Source organism: Phaethon aethereus (genome assembly GCF_964289735.1).
Source record: "Phaethon aethereus genome assembly, chromosome: 3".
Lineage (NCBI taxonomy): Eukaryota > Metazoa > Chordata > Aves > Phaethontiformes > Phaethontidae > Phaethon > Phaethon aethereus.
The window spans coordinates 90,463,978-90,479,907 of NC_138576.1; the positions used below are offsets into that span (position 1 = coordinate 90,463,978).

At 46.4% G+C, this 15,930-nt stretch overlaps 1 pseudogene across 1 annotated transcript; it reads right to left on the reverse strand.

The window, feature by feature from the left end:
- Positions 1–5,565: 5,565 nt before the first annotated feature.
- LOC309404193 (kinesin-like protein KIF28P) lies at positions 5,566–15,408 on the reverse strand (annotated as a pseudogene). Its single transcript has 7 exons — positions 15,367–15,408; positions 15,071–15,259; positions 14,555–14,747; positions 12,275–12,329; positions 7,101–7,327; positions 6,062–6,166; positions 5,566–5,722 (listed from the first exon to the last, which is right to left on the reverse strand). The product of its transcript is annotated as a kinesin-like protein KIF28P (transcript).
- Between the last annotated feature and the right edge of the window lie 522 nt (positions 15,409–15,930).

The following is a 15,930-nucleotide window of genomic DNA, read 5'->3' on the forward strand; positions in this document are numbered from 1 at the left end:
CTTGGCAAGATCCTCCACCAGCTCTCTCAGTACTCTCGGGTGGATCCCATCAGGCCCCATAGATTTGTGGGTGTCCAGGTGGCTTAACAGGTCCTTAACTGCTTCCTACTCAGTTATGGGGGCGTTATTGTGCTCTCCATCCCCGTCTTCCAGCTCAGGGGGCTGAATAGCCTGCGGATACCTGGACTGGCTATTAAAGACTGAGGCAAAGGCTGCATTAAGTACCTCAACCTTGTCCTCATCCTTGGAGACAATGTTCCCCACCATATCCAGTAAGGGATCGAGATTCTCTTTGCCTCTCTTTTTGTTGTTAATATATCTGTAGAAGCATTCTTTATTACCCTTTATGACTGTGGCCAGACTGAGCTCTAGCTGGGCTTTTGCCTTTCTAATTTTGTCCCTGCTCGACCTAATGAGATCCTTGTACTCTTCATGAGTTGCCTGCCCCTTCTTCCAGAGGTGATAAACTCTCCTCTTTTCCCTGAGTCCCAGCAAAATCTCCCTGTTCAGCCAGGCTGGTCGCCTTCCCTGCCAGCTCTTCTTATGGCACATGGCAACTGCCTGCTCCTGCGCCTTTAAGATTTCCTTCTTGAAGACTGTCCAGCCTTCCTGGACCCCTTTGCCCTTCAGGACTGTCTCCCAAGGGACTCTCTCAACCAGTGACCTGAACAGGCCAAAGTCTGCCCTCCGGAAGTCCATGGTAGCAGTTTTGCTGACCCCTCTCCTTACTTCGCTCACAATTGAGAATCCTATCATGTCATGGTCGCTAAGCCCAAGACGGCCTCTGACCACCACATCTCTCACCAGTCCTTCTCTGTTTGTAAACAGCAGGTCCAACAAGGCACCTCCCCTGGTGGGCTCACTCACCAGCTGTGTCAGGAAGTTATCCTCCACACACTCCAGGAACCTCACAGATTGTTTCCTCTCTGCCGTGTTATACTTCCAGCAGATGTCCGGTAGATTGAAGTCCCCCACAAGAACAAGGGCCAGCGAATGGGAGACTTCTGCCAGTCGCTTATAGAATGTCTCATCTGACTCTTCGTCCTGGTTGGGTGGTCTGTAACAGACTCCTAGCAAGATATCTGCCTCATTGGCCTTCCCCCTCATCCTTACCCATAAGCACGTGTCTTGGTCTTCACAATCATTGATTTCTATGCAATCAAAACACCCCCTAACATACAGAGCCACCCCACCACCTCTCCTTCCCTGCCTATCCCTTTGGAAGAGCTTATAGCCATCCATTGCAGCACTCCAGTCATGAGAATCATCCCACCATGTTTCTGTGATAGCAACTACATCATAGCTGTCCTGCTGCATAATGGCTTCCAGCTCCATGCGTGCGCTGAAACAAAAGTTCATCCTTTATATACCTCAAAGACATGAATATTCACACATTTTCCAAGAAATCACTGCCTCCTTGCTTATCTACTACATTTACGTAATGCTGGTATTGCAAAACTACGCTACGCATGCGCGGGGGTCTTGGGTTGTCATCGGTGGTCATCTGGGTACTTAGCCCCGTACTCCTTTTTCCCTTTTATGGTCACAGGTCTCTTGAGGATAATTTCTTCTCCTTGGATGTTTGCCCCTTCTGTTGTCCAGGCAAGCGGTTCTTTCTTATCATCCTTGTTCGAGCACTCCTGCCAATCTGTCTTTATGCTCAAGGTTAAGATATCTTCTCTGTTCTCTTTAATCTCTCAGTCCTTGCTCTGAATTCTTTTTTTTTTTAATTTTCATGGGGCCGGCTTTCCTTGTGATTAACTGTTCACACATAGTTACAATGTTAGCATTGAGGCAAATACAGCCTAAGGACTATGAGAGTAGGCCGTTAAATATCATCACACAGTTATTAGGTTAAAGAATTCTATACTAAAGTTAAACTAATCATGTAATCAATAACCTTCCATATATTAAGAAATTTGCAAAACCTACAGGTGATTAGTGGCACATGCTAAAACCTTATAATTGTTTTAGATCCTTGTTTCATTCCTCCCTTTTCTATTATCCTTGCGAATTCTTTCGCAATCCCTTATAACATAACGTTATCATTTGTCCATTGATTAAAATACCTCCCTGTTGCGACTTCATGTTTGATCTTATTCTTTTTCCAGGTAACATAATCATCCACATTCTTCTGACAACACCATATTGAACATCGAATTATACAACAAGTACATAAAACAAATAAGCTATCAACTAATATGGGTACAAACAGCTTTTTGATCCAAAGGAGGTGTCATCGAAGTTATTCTTATCATGACCTGCTCCATAGTGGGGGTTATTAAATAGAGAGATGTTAACCCGAACTGGAACTCCTATTAGAATAATGTCTGGCTAGAATCTCTAGGCATTTGCAATCACGCTTGTTTAGAATTTCCTAATATTATTATATTATTATATATATATTATTATATATTTCTGTAGATTATTTTTGCCTAACTGGGTGAGATCTTCCCCTTGGTATTGGGATTGGTACGGCCACCCAAACAAAATTTCAAATGGACTTAAATTCTCCATCCTTGTCCGACTTCATCCAGTTGTTTGGTAAAGTACGCTACTGCTCACTTATGTAGCCTCTGGGCTACAATTCCCAAAGCCACTCCTTGCCTTTCATACGAGGACAGCTAGAAGGGCTTTGTTATGTCAGGCAGGCCCAGAGTTGGAGCCCTCATTAGCTTCAATTTCAGCTTTTTGAATGCCCTCTTGGGCTTCATCAGCCCATATTAATTGTGTCTGGCTATTTTTCAGTAGTTCATACAGATGTTTAACCAGAAGTCCATAATTATAGATCCGTAACAGGCATCAACCTGTCATTCCCGGAAAGGTTCGAAGCTCTTTTACTGTGATCCATTCTGGAGTCCTGCAAATAGCTTCTTTTCAGTCATTCCCAAGCTGTCTCCATCCCTTAGAAATCACAAATCCCAGGTATATTACTTCTTTCTTCAAGATCTGGGCATCTCTGTAATGAGACTCAGTAACCACTTAGTCCAAGATAATTCAATAAACTCACAGTCCATTCTTTACATTCTTCATCCTTTTCTGTGGCTATCAAAATATCATCTACATACTGCAAAAGAATCCCATTCCCCGAAGGTCTTTCCCAGGCCTCTAATTCTTTAGCTAATTGGTTTCCAAAGATCATGGGGCTTTTTTTAAATCCTTGGGGTAGCACTGTCCAGGTTAGCTGGGTTTTTTGTCCTGAATCGGGCTTTTCCTATTCAAAGGTGAATAAATTGCAGCTTTCAGGGGCCAAGGTGAGGCAAAAGAATGCATCTTTCAGATCTAATACTGTGAACCATTCATAGGTTTCTTTTAAATTAGTCAGTAAGGTGTATGGGTTTGCCACTACCAGGTGTAAATCTTCAACGATCTTATTTATTGCCCACAGGTCTTGTGCCAACCTGTAGGCTTTGCCATTGGGCTTTTTGACAGGCAGAATAGGACTGTTACACTCTCAAAAGCATTCAAATAAAAATCCCAATTTTAAAAATTCTTCTATAATGCTTTTCACTTTTCACCTGTCTTCCAATTTCAGGGGATATTGCTTTACCCTAATAGGTCATGCTCCCTTTTTGAGTTTAACAACAACTAATTCTGCATTTTTAGCCTTTCCAGGTATCCCTGAAGCACATACTCCTGGCTATTTTTCTCCGGAGTCCCAGCAAAATCTCCCTGTTCAGCCAGGCTGGTCGCCTTCCCTGCCAGCTCTTCTTACGGCACATGGCGACTGCCTGCTCCTGCGCCTTTAAGATTTCCTTCTTGAAGACTGTCCAGCCTCCCTGGACCCCTTTGCCCTTCAGGACTGTCTCCCAAGGGACTCTCTCAACCAGTGACCTGAACAGGCCAAAGTCTGCCCTCCGGAAGTCCATGGTAGCAGTTTTGCTGACCCCTCTCCTTACTTCACTCAAAATTGAGAATCCTATCATGTCATGGTCGCTAAGCCCAAGACGGCCTCCAATCATCACATCTCCCATGAGCCCTTCTCTGTTTGTAAACAGCAGGTCCAACAAGGCACCTCCCCTGGTGGGCTCACTCACCAGCTGTGTCAGGAAGTTATTTTCCATACACTTCAGGAACCTCCTAAACTGTTTCCTCTCTGCCGTGTTATACTTCCAGCAGATGTCCGGTAGATTGAAGTCCCCCACAAGAACAAGGGCTAGCAATTGTGAGACTTCTGCCAGTTGCTTAAAGAATGCTTCATCTGCCTTTTCATTCTGGTTGGGTGGTCTATAATAGACTCCTAGCAGGATATCTGCCTCATTGGCCTTTCCCCTCATCCTTACCCATAAGCACTCAACTTGGGCTTCACAACTATTGATTTCTATACTATGAAAACACTCCCTAACATACAGAGCCACTCCACCGCCTCTCCTTCCCTGCCTATCCCTTTGGAAGAGCTTATAGCCATCCATTACAGCACTCCACTCATAAGAGTCATCCCTCCATGTTTCTGTGATGGCGACTAAGTCATAGCTGTCCCGCTGCACAATGGCTTACAGCTCCTCCTGTTTGGTGCCCATGCTGCGTGCGTTGGTGTAGATGCGCTTCAGCTGGGCTATCGATTTCACCCCCAGGTCTGGCATGCCACCCTTAGGCTCATCTCTAGTGAGCCTGGTTTTATCCCCTTCCCCCTTCAAATCTAGCTTAAATCCCTCTCAATGAGGCCTGCCAAATCATAAGCAAGATCCTTTTCCCCCTTGGAGGCAGTTGCACTCCACTTGCTGCCAGCAGCCTCAGTGCCGTGTAAACCGCCCCATGGTCAAAAAACCCAAAATTCTGCCAACAGCACCAGCCTCTGAGCCATGTGTCAACCAGGTGTGCTTTCCTGTTCTTTTCAGCATTCCTCCCTGCCACTGAAGGGATTGACGAAAACGTTGCCTGTGCTCCCACTCCATCGATCAGTCGCCCCAGCACTCTGAAGTCCCTTTTAATTGCCTTTGGGCTTCTTAGTGCAACCTCGTCGTTGCCAACCTGTATGACCAACAGTGGGTAGTAATCAGTGGGCCGAACCAGACCAGGGAGTTTCCTGGTGACATCTCTCACCTGGTACCCCAGGGAGGCGGCAGATTTTCGGGTGGGTTGGGTCCAGTTGGCATATTGGGCCCTCTGTACCCCTCAGAAGGGAGTCACCTATGACAATTACCCTCCTTTTTTTCTTAGCAGAGGACATCTTGATGCGTGGGGCTGACTGACTCACCCCAAGCAACCCCCTGGATGGACTTTCATCAAGGTCCTCATGTTCCTGGCCCTCAAGTTCCAGAGCCCCATATCTGTTGTGTAAGGGCAGCTGGAATGGTGAGGGAGGCCGGGAGGGGATTCGCCTGCTGCCCTGAGCAGGGACCTGTTTCCACTCTCCTTCATCTCTTAGGTTCCCCCCTTCTGCCCAGCAGCAAGAGGGCAGGGGATCCCCTGCTGCTTGTGGAGCCTCCACCAGCTGCCTCTGCCTCAGGGATGGCCCAGTGTGGCTCCACCGATCCATCTCCCTCTTGCACTCCCTGATGCTCCTCAACCTCTCCCCTCCCTCAGTCAGCCCTGCCCCAGGCTGAGCAGGTCGCTCACCTGGTCTCACCACGTGCAGGTGTTGTCTCCGCTGCTCTCTGGCACGAGTGACAGGCTCAGGCACACCTGGACAGCCGCGTGTGTGAGCAGGAGCTCAGCCTGGGTCGCCATATTCCTTCTGGCCACGGTTTTCAGCCGAGTGCAGAACATGGCCGGCCCTTTTCTGGGAGGCCGACGACCACTCGTCAGAGAGCCTCTAGTGCGGGGGGGGACTGTGCCTTGCTCACACACCTTCCCTGCACAAACTGACGCGCAAACTGACGCGCCACGTCCTGTTTGCCGGCCCTCTTGGCGGCGCTGCGGGTCGCTCGCACACCCTGGGGTTGCTTTTGTACGTGAGGGTCTTTGGCCGCCGCCGCTCCTGTGCCCGCCCGCGCGGAGCCAGAGCTGCCGCTCATTAGGAGCCCGCTCCGCCGGCCTGGGGCGGGGCTGGGGCACCCTCTCTCTCTCCCTGCGCTGCCGCCTTCGCGGTTTGGCCGCTTCAGGAAGGGTCCCCCGGCACAATCCTCCGCTCTGGAGCCCTTCGCCTAACGTGGTTAGCCTTAGATTTACTCACGTTCCTTCCTTCAATCTGTCTCTTTCAGACCCTGAGGATTTTTGCCCAGTCCTCCAGATTTATGACAGAACGTTTAGTGATTGCTTCATCAAGAACAATCTCTTAAAATACGGCATCAACAGCAGGAAAAATTACCACGTCAATTGCTCAGACAGCAGAGTTCACCAAAAACTGTGGCTCTGGTACAGAGACGACCAGGGGAAAAGCTGGGGGGGCGCTGATAGGAGCAAGGCCCGCTTTCCAGAGCAGAGCCGCGAGCAGTCGCCTCCCCCAGCACGGCTGCGCCGAGATGGTTCGGCCACGCGTCAGCAGCAGCACCACGGTCACCCAGCACCCCGCCGCCTGGCCGGGGGCACACACAGCGAGGACAGCAGGGTTCGGGCCCACCTGTCCCTCTGGGGCCACATCTTTGCAGCTGCCCCACTGCAGCGTTCCCTCATGCGGGGTCGGGGAGGTGTCACGGACTGCCCCACGCTTGTGCCGCGCTGTATGCGCTTGCTCGCTATAGGGACGCTTGTTATACTGAGCCCAGGAGTTCTGCACAGCGCCAACGGGCAAGCAGCGAATACCAGAGACAAATGGTGACCCGAGATTACTTCTGGACACCAGTGGGAGACTGCCAAAGATCGCCGGCAATATTTGGGACACGGAGTCAACCTGCAAGCAGGCGGTGGCTGAGGACATCTCTACCTTTGGCGATCCTCACTCCGAGAGCAGCAGCGGTGGACAGTGTTCAAGCGCCAAAAACGTGGGCTGGCAAGGCTCACCCTGCAGCCCAGGGTGAGGAAACCCAACGTGCTCTTATCCGCTCGCTGTCACGTAGGTGGCAATAAACAATGGTGGGTCTAGGTACAACAGAGCCGCCCTGGACTCTGTGTCTCCATAAGCTTCCAAGAGTTCACTTTATGGTGCATCTCACAGGACTAAATTCATTAAGAGTGCTAAACAGGCATACTGAACATTGGAAAGAGTCCCTGCACACTACACCTGTTTGAATTGGATGAGGATGACCATGTGAGACCAGCTGCTGGTGGTATTCATGGTGGTTGTAGCTGTTGTTTTCATCTCATTCCCTTGTTCCATTAACCTCTTGATCTATGCATAATTATCACAAGGCACCAGCTGCAAACCATGCACATAAAAACCTTGCTGCTGGTCTTCTCAAATCTTGATCCCACGAGGCTTCCTGGTTTTAGATAGTAAGTCTATTACCTGGGGAGAGAGATTTATAGTCAAAATCTGTTAGTAAAATACGAAAAAAAAATGTTACACTTAGTAAGGATAGAACAAAAATTAAGATAGACTATGGCCGAGCACGAGATAGTTATTCTGGCTTTACCCTATTTAGACACTCATTCCTAGAGAATTCCACTTGCCAAGTAAATTTAATCTACATTGAGAGCTCACATCTCTAGACTTAAGATGTTTGCAAAATTCAACATAAAGGCATTTGTGGAGTAACAGGGCACGGACTCTGGTGGGGATTCAGGCCAAAAACCTTTATTGCTACAAGTGTCCGCTTTTTATGCAGTTACAGCTCTTTCACGCACCACAAAATACGTCCTGGTTGGTTACCACACACAGTCCACGCGCTTCTCCACAGTCAGGATTCGCTGCCTGCAGGTGTCCACGCGCTCCTTTGCTTCCTCTTACGTTGTTTACCACAGCTCCTTCTCCTCAAGGCCGAGCCCTGCAGGTGTCCAGCTGTTTACCAGCTTCTCAATGCCACAGCTCCTTCTCCTTAAGGTCGAGCCCTTTTAGGGTGATCCAAACATCTCCCCCTTTTTGTTTATCTATAAACAAAACCTGATGGATCATTCGCAACCCGAGGACTGTGAGGAAGATGGACCATCTGTACATTCCTGTACCGTCCTGTGCCGCGAACTCAGCCCAGCAGTCGGTAAGTGCCAGCTTTACATGGGCGTCCCCATGGAGGCAACGGTGGCCTTGCCGTACACTAGCCCACTGCCCTTCGGGAAATCCCGGTATTTATACATTTGCAGAGGAACGAGTTTTGACACACATGGCCAGCGAGTGTCGGGACATGCCTCGGTTGCCACCTCTCAACACAGGGAGCCTATGGCGTATGTGCCCACTGGCCAGGCGTGCTGCACACGCCACAGCCATCCCGTCTATTGGTTCGTAGGCTTTGTTCACATGGCATATTACCATAATCCAGCAGTCACATATCAACTCTGCTTAAGCCAATAGCAGAATGTTACAAGGCAAACAATTCTAGCTGTACTACTCGTAGCGATGGAAACTACTTCTAGCAATGGAAAAAAACGCCTGCACAAAGCTATGAAAACCAATATTGTATCTTACCAAAGGATTTGTAGTTATAGAGCACTTTGCCCTAAAAGCTTTCCATGTTCCTCTAATGATACTGCTAATTTCAGTCTGATTAATTATTTGCAAATTAGGAACTAGGATGCCCATGGTACAGTCCCCCGACCAGTTCCCGGGCAGCTGTTTCCCAGCCAACTGATCTCCACACAGCCACCATAACCCTTCTGGCAGATTGAAAAGGGATTGCCCGGGGAGGAAAGAGACAGACAGATGGTGTTCTGTCCTGTTTGATTTGCTAACATTACCCATACATTTTCTATTGGCTGAGGTGGCATCCAGATTGCGATGACACCTGATAGTGTCAAGATGTGTCTGATGACAACGATGGTGACTGTTTCACCCATGGTTTTACCCATTTTGCAGGTACCCAACAAGTTCCAGAATCTGTAATGACACAAGCATAACCTCGTCCCCAGGTTAGCAGTTGAAAAGGTCCTTCCCACATATTCTTTTCCAAATTTTTAACTTTTACTTGCACATTTTGTGTTAACTCAAACAGACTTCCTGTCATTCCTTTTACATGTTTTATTATGGGAGGTACTGTTTCTCCTTCTGCTAGACGCAAATAATTTAACACATATAAGGCTTTATTCAAACATTCTTGCAGTGGTGTGGTAGCCTCTCCCCCTTTTTGTTTTTGCAATAAACGCTTCATTCGTTCAACAATAGCTTGTCCAGTTGGGGAATGCGGTATTCCAGTAATATGCGTCACTCCCCATTGAGCAAAAAATGGTTGGGTTGACTGGGCTACATAACAAGGACCATTATCGGTTTTAATTTGTAGGGGTATACCATGGGCCACGAATGCAGCTTGCAAATGCTTTTGTACATGTCTGCTAGTTTCTCCTGTTTGTGCAGTGGCCCAAACTACTGCAGAATACCAATCAATTGAAACATGAACATATTTAAATCCTCCAAAGTCTTGATAACAGATTCAGCAATGGTGTCATTTCTACATTTGTTATTCCACAAATATTATGAAACCAATTAAAATCTCCCAGTAATTTTTGAACATCATTCAATGTTCTGATTTCGGTTCTTAACATCACATTCTGTGATTTTTTTTTTGTTTTTTGTTTTTTTTAGGAATTACAAATACAGGTGTATTCCATGGACTTGTAGTGGGTTTAATATGTTTCTTTTCTAATTGCTCTTTTACCAATTCCTGTAGCTTACCGACCTTTTCTTGAGATAGCGGCCATTGATCCACCCAAACCAGTGTGTCAGTTTTCCATGTCAATTTGAGTGTTAGTCACTCCTCAATGGCTGCTCCACAGAATGTTCAGGAGTACTACTTAGAACACAACTCATTTGTCTGAAAACATCTCTCCCTAGCAAATTGATTGGGATGGGAGCTACATATGGTTTTACTGTTACTGTATACCCATCTGGGTTCTTACATTGCAAGAGTACTGAACTTTGCATGATATTAGAGACGTCTCCGACCCCACTCAACCCATGGGCTGGATTATGTGTTGGCCAGGTTGCAGGCCAGTCCCTGCTGGAAATAATGGTTACATCCGCTCCCGTATCTATTAGCATATGACAACTCCATTCTTTTGGATCTACTTGGTTGTTGCAAAAAGTCATTTTTAAGGTAGGTTGTCGTTGCCCTATTTCGAGCACGCAAAAAACTTCTGGCAGATTGCAAGTTACCCAAAATTCTCTATCCCCCCAACTCTGTTACACCGTATACACTGTGGGGAGAGCGTCTTATTCAAATATACTCTTTGATTCCCTGCAAAAGAAATGATACATTTGTGACAATAATTACAACGACATAGAACAAACCCACAACACCGTTTTACAAATACGGCATATTGAAGTTCCTGCTCTTGAACGTCTAGGGAGTGCCGCTGAAACGGTCAATGAGCCGTCATTCCCCATACAAAAGAGCGAAAGCGTCAGCTGGCGGTACGTCGGGGTTGGACTCTGCGTCCGTGGGACGTGTGACAGGATCTTCTGGTCTTACCGCCGCCGTACCAACCTGGCCGGTACCCACTTCGCTCCGCCCCCTCCCCCTCTGCCAAGGCCCCTTGTCTCATGCCTCACCAATGTTGGGCAGGGTCGTATCTCGACTTGGGGGAAGGATCGCCCCAGGCAGCCCCCTCCTGTTGCGGCATGGGCGACCAGTGCTCATGTTCCCGGTCAGGAGGCGGGGGCCAAGGAGGACTCGCCACCTCCGTTGATTGCGTTAGCGGGGGGGTGGGGGCACGGGTGGGGGGCGCTCGTTCTCATCATCCCCAGCTCGGCCTCTCTTCTCTCCCGGGGCTGTGGCAGCGGCAGCTGCTGCCGCCGCTGTCCGCTCTGATTTTATCGCCTTCATAGAGTCGTTAACTAATCGCCAGGTTGTTAACACTTTCATAGCCGTATGATCCCCTTTAGAGGCTGCCTCAAACACCAATTTTCCTGCTTTGTCCCAAGTATCTAGCTCAAAAACTGTTGCAGAGTCTGCTGCTAGTCCCTGGCTCTATAATAATCGCAAAGTTTGTTCATCATAAGTAAACCCCCTTTTCTTCAAAATTTTTACTATAATACAAAGGATTGCTTTTTCTTCCAAAGATATTTGCGACCCTTACTTAACGTCCCCAGCTGCTCACCTCTTTGGTGATTATTCGTCCAGACTGCAGCTCTCTGTCCCGCTGCTACTTTCCCCTGCAGCTCTCTGGTCCGCTGCTATTTTCCCCTGCAGCTGGGCTACTCCACCGGTCGTTCTCTTCCCACGATTCAGGTCCCTGTTCGGGCGCCATTTGTGGAGTAACAGGGCACGGACTCTGGCGGGGATTCCCTTTATTGCTACAAGTGTCCGCTTTTTTATGCAGTTACAGCTCTTTCACGCACCACAAAATACGTCCTGGTTGGTTACCACACACAGTCCACGCTCTTCTCCACAGTCAGGATTCGCTGCTTGCAGGTGTCCACGCGCTCCTTTGCTTCCTCTTAGTTGTTTACCACAGCTCCTTCTCCTCAAGGCTGAGCCCTGCAGACATCCAGCTGTTTACCAGCTTCTCAAAGCCACAGCTCCTTCTCCTTAAGGTCGAGCCGTGCAGATGAACGCCACAGCTCCTTCTCCTTAAGGTCGAGCCCTTGCAGGGTGATCCCAACAGGCATTATTCCCCTGTGCTTCTCTTATCGTTATTAGATGAGGAATTTAAACAAGTTTATCCCATGAGCTGCTAAAACTAATGAACTTTGTTTTCCCATGTATTCTTTTTTTCCCCTATCTCTCCTGTCCATTGCATCAAATTTGTCTGAAATTTGCCACATAGCTCAAAACTGGTAGGCAGGAAGGTACAGGGGAAAGCAGTTCACAAACAAGTGGCAAATCATATAAGCCTTAGAAGGAATGCTAAAAATTAAATCCTCTGAGACAGACACCATCTTCAAAATGCCCTCCCACTTTAAGAGAAGCAGATTACCTGTTTTCAATGTCATGAGTCCTGTATCTGCCAACATAAGAGACTGACAAGATGATGAGCAGGGTTGGGAGGAGAAGTAAATAAAAATGCTAACTTTCTTTTCAACCTCTTTTTTCTTCAAAAAGGAGAAAAATACAGAAAGGAGAAAGAAGAAAAGTACTATATGGATGAAACAGCTTAGCCAGTATTATGGCAGAGCAGACGGGTAGCTCAAGCAGCAAAAAGATGCTGTTAGGTCTATATAGCATCCACACACACTTCAGTCAATGTGCCCAGAAGGGTCACGTTAAGAGAGCATAAAGGATGATTTTCAAGTTACAGTAAGTAAAAAGAAATAAATGCATATAGGAAACGAAGATTTGTTAATACTGAAACAAAATGAGTTCATTACCTGTTAGTTATAAATTTCCAGCATACTAAAAGTAATCTCCGAAGACAAGAAGTAACTAGAAGGTAAAACGTATTTGAAAAAAACCCCACAAACTTAATGGAGTGTCATCCCATTGTAAAAATAACACAGGTTACACAGGTCAAAACTTCCCTTCATCCCAAACCATTACATAAGCTTAATTCATGCAGTTATTTATCAGATCCGTACTGTTTCATCACATCTCTCTCTCTTCTCCAACATTTCTTCAACCTGTCCTTACGTGCCTAATCCTTATTATTGTCTAAGTAGACTCCATCATAAGATATGTTTCAAGAAATCACTTTACTTAAATATTAAGTTATTAAGCATCTAGACAGCATTGTAGTAAATTCAAGAAGTGGAAATGTTAACTTTTGATAGCTAGGCAGGGTGGTTCAACCAGTATTTATTTTCAAGGCTATTTTAAGAAAGAAAAAGCCAATGTTTATGATTTCTGAATGAATATCTGGAGCCATATCTATTACCTGCATAAGGGTATGTGTAATGTGAGAACATCTGCTACATTACACTTATCAGATCGTATGAGGGTCCCAGTGCCAGCAACTGGTGGGACCACAGGTCACAGGGTGAGAGATTTAAGCATCAGCAACCAAAGCCAGGTCATGGGTGACAGAAGCCCATGTGGTGTCAGCAAGTGGGGCAGTGAGGGTCTTGGCGCCAGAACCTGGACTGGGAACCACAGCCAGCAGGGTGCCAGCAAGGGGAGGGGGCAGGGTGGTTGTATTTTTCTGTAGCCATATGTGCATGTGTAAATTGCTAGCAGCCTTCAGAGTGGGCTAGCTAGTAAGTAGGAGGAAAACTAGTCTCTGGAAAGACTTGGTGTCTCAGCCAGAGGCAACTGAGGGACACCAGGATGGGGGCAGAGACGATAGCTGGGCTTGAGGCTGTGCTGGTCTCCTGGGGCTCTGTAACTGGCGGGGGGAACATACAGAGTGACAGCATGCCTCTCATGAGCTTAAATTGCAACAAGCCAGAGAGGAGGCTTTCTGTGAGTTGCCATAGTGCTAGATGGGAGGTCATAAAGTCATGTTGTAGTCACACATGTGCATGGTACACCCTCAGCCTCGCTACTGGCCAAACTTGCAATGGGAAAGCAGCAGCCATAGCCACAGGTCTGGGACATAGACACCCTCAGATCTGGGGTGCATCAGGCAGGGCTCCCAGGGCCAGGAAGGAAGAAGCCCTGGCTGAGCAGGTTTGTATCATCCCTTGACTACTTGGCAGGGACTGGAATCAAATGTTAAGCTTTGCAATAAAAAATTCACTAACTTAAAAAAGAAACCTATTCTGTAACAGTAATGCTATGGTTAAGAATTAAAAGTAAAAATAAAGATCTTCCTCTACCCAAGAGCTGTCTAAAATAGGAGTAACTCAACTTCTAACAGCGTTCTGAATTTCCATGTTGATATGGCAAGTGAGATGGGAAGGAATGAGTTTTCACTGTTGTGTTTATCACAGGGTTGCACAGTGGATGACGACAAAGGGAAACAGAAACATGTTCACACATGGCATCCTTGCATCATTTCTGCTAGCACAGAGCTGGGGAAGCTAGTTAGGGAAAACAAAGTGCTCTTTCTAAAGGGAAGTAACACGGGACTAAATTACAAGCAGCCTTCAGTAACCGGGGTGGTATTTTTGTAGACCAAAGGCGTGACTGTACAGGAGTGAACCTTTCTGCTGGATTCAGCAGTGCTAGAATCCACTGGACTACAAATGCAGAAGTGCAAAAGCTGTACTGCAAGGCTACAAACATCACTGCTACTGCATAGGAGAGGTATGGCACTATAAAGCTTCTGTACCCTATAAAGGTGTACAGAAGAAAGCATTAATTTTCTTGACTGAGGTGCTGGAAAGACTCTCTCATTAATACCCTGGGCAACATCAAAGTTAGGAAGCATAATGGAGATTAAAGATCATCTCATTTTATGGTAGGTAAAGGAAGATCAGTATTTGAACAGTTGTTAAAAAAGGTTTACTAAAAACTAACATTTTTGGTTAGGGATCAATTCATTACACCTGTGACAAATCATCACTTTAGGGTTTATCTTTCTAGCTAGCTGTACTACATCAACTTTTTAGCCAACACCTTTTTACAGGATCCACTGTGGTTTGTACTGCAAGTTGCTCCATCTACTCACAGTTTCTATTTTTGCTAATTTGACATTTAACAAGAGTCTTTTCAAGTACACCTTGGAAAGATCTTGGAAATAAGTAACGCTTTGTGCTAATCCCACTCGGCACTGCTTGTTCTGTTCCCGATTCCAGGCGGCTTTGAAGAGCTCTCCACACACAACAGGCACCAGGCCTCTGCACCATATCCAATCATCGTATAGCTCTTCCCTGAGCTGGTCTGACCATATGCCAGCAGAGTAGCATTATAACCTTGCCAGACATTCTCCATCACTCCTTGACCAAGATCACAACAGACCTGTCTCTAAAAAATTACTAAGTGCATCCTCCTCACAGATGAGCAAGCAAATGCAAACACAAGCACTGCTAGCCAGTAGGAGTCGCCCCACTAATAGTTTAAATAAGGAATCAAGATTTGCAAATACACTTGAAAGTAATACTGAGTTCCAGGATGACAGAAATGTACATAAAAATCTAGATAGTGCTTCAAACCAGTAAACTGATATATGCCAGTCATTTGCATTACCCTTACATGAAGGTTAATAACAGGAGAGAAACAAACTGACCAGTCTACAACTGTGTATTAGGTAAAATTGCTTTTAATTGGTTCTTTGAATAAAATCTTACCTGGCCTGCGTAAGTGTTGGATCCTGCTGAGATGAGCATGGCATTCTTATCCTTTAGGAAGCCACTATGACACCAATAGGGCAGGTCAAAAGTAAAGGTCTTCCTGTGCCCTGGATTCCTAAGGTCATATATGTTTGTGCTATTGGTGTTCATAGAAATCACACACCTACTTCCTGCATCCTTCTCTTCCTGTGTATTAAAATTACAATCGTAGTATCAAAATACAAGCAATCAGTCATTCACTAATAATTCATGTGTTAGTATGGATTTAAAACAAGTTCAACAGCAATGCATACCACACCAATGACCGCTGTGGCATAAGCCTGCTCTTGAACCATGCCAGGTGATAACACAGCCAAGGAGTGACCCGAACAGACACATCAGTAACCGTAACTTGCATTTTTCCCCTCTACCTCATGTACAGGTCATCCACACAGCACAGCGCACTGCAAAATGCATTTTATTTCAGGAACAGCTTTAATTCAAAAGGAACCACAGTACATTTAACTCCAGGCACATCAAAGAGACTTGTTACCTTGACTACTTTGGTGGAAAAAGCAGTCCTGGAATAGAAACCTGCAAGTTTTGCACAGAAGACAAAAGTACAAACAAAATAAGAAACAAATGCTCTCTTACTACTTGAAATTCTGTTACTTCATAGTATGTTGAGATTGGCCTAGACTAACAGGTTACAAGCATTGCCTAACTACTCATGAGGAACTATGGATTGGCTTCTGCCTGGAGCTTGTTTTGCCCCCACCAGAAATCAACAACTAAGCTACTTCTGATAAACTACATGGGAACGGATGAAATTGCAGCAAACAAATTTATTGCGCTGACAACCTTGAGAGTAGTCTTCC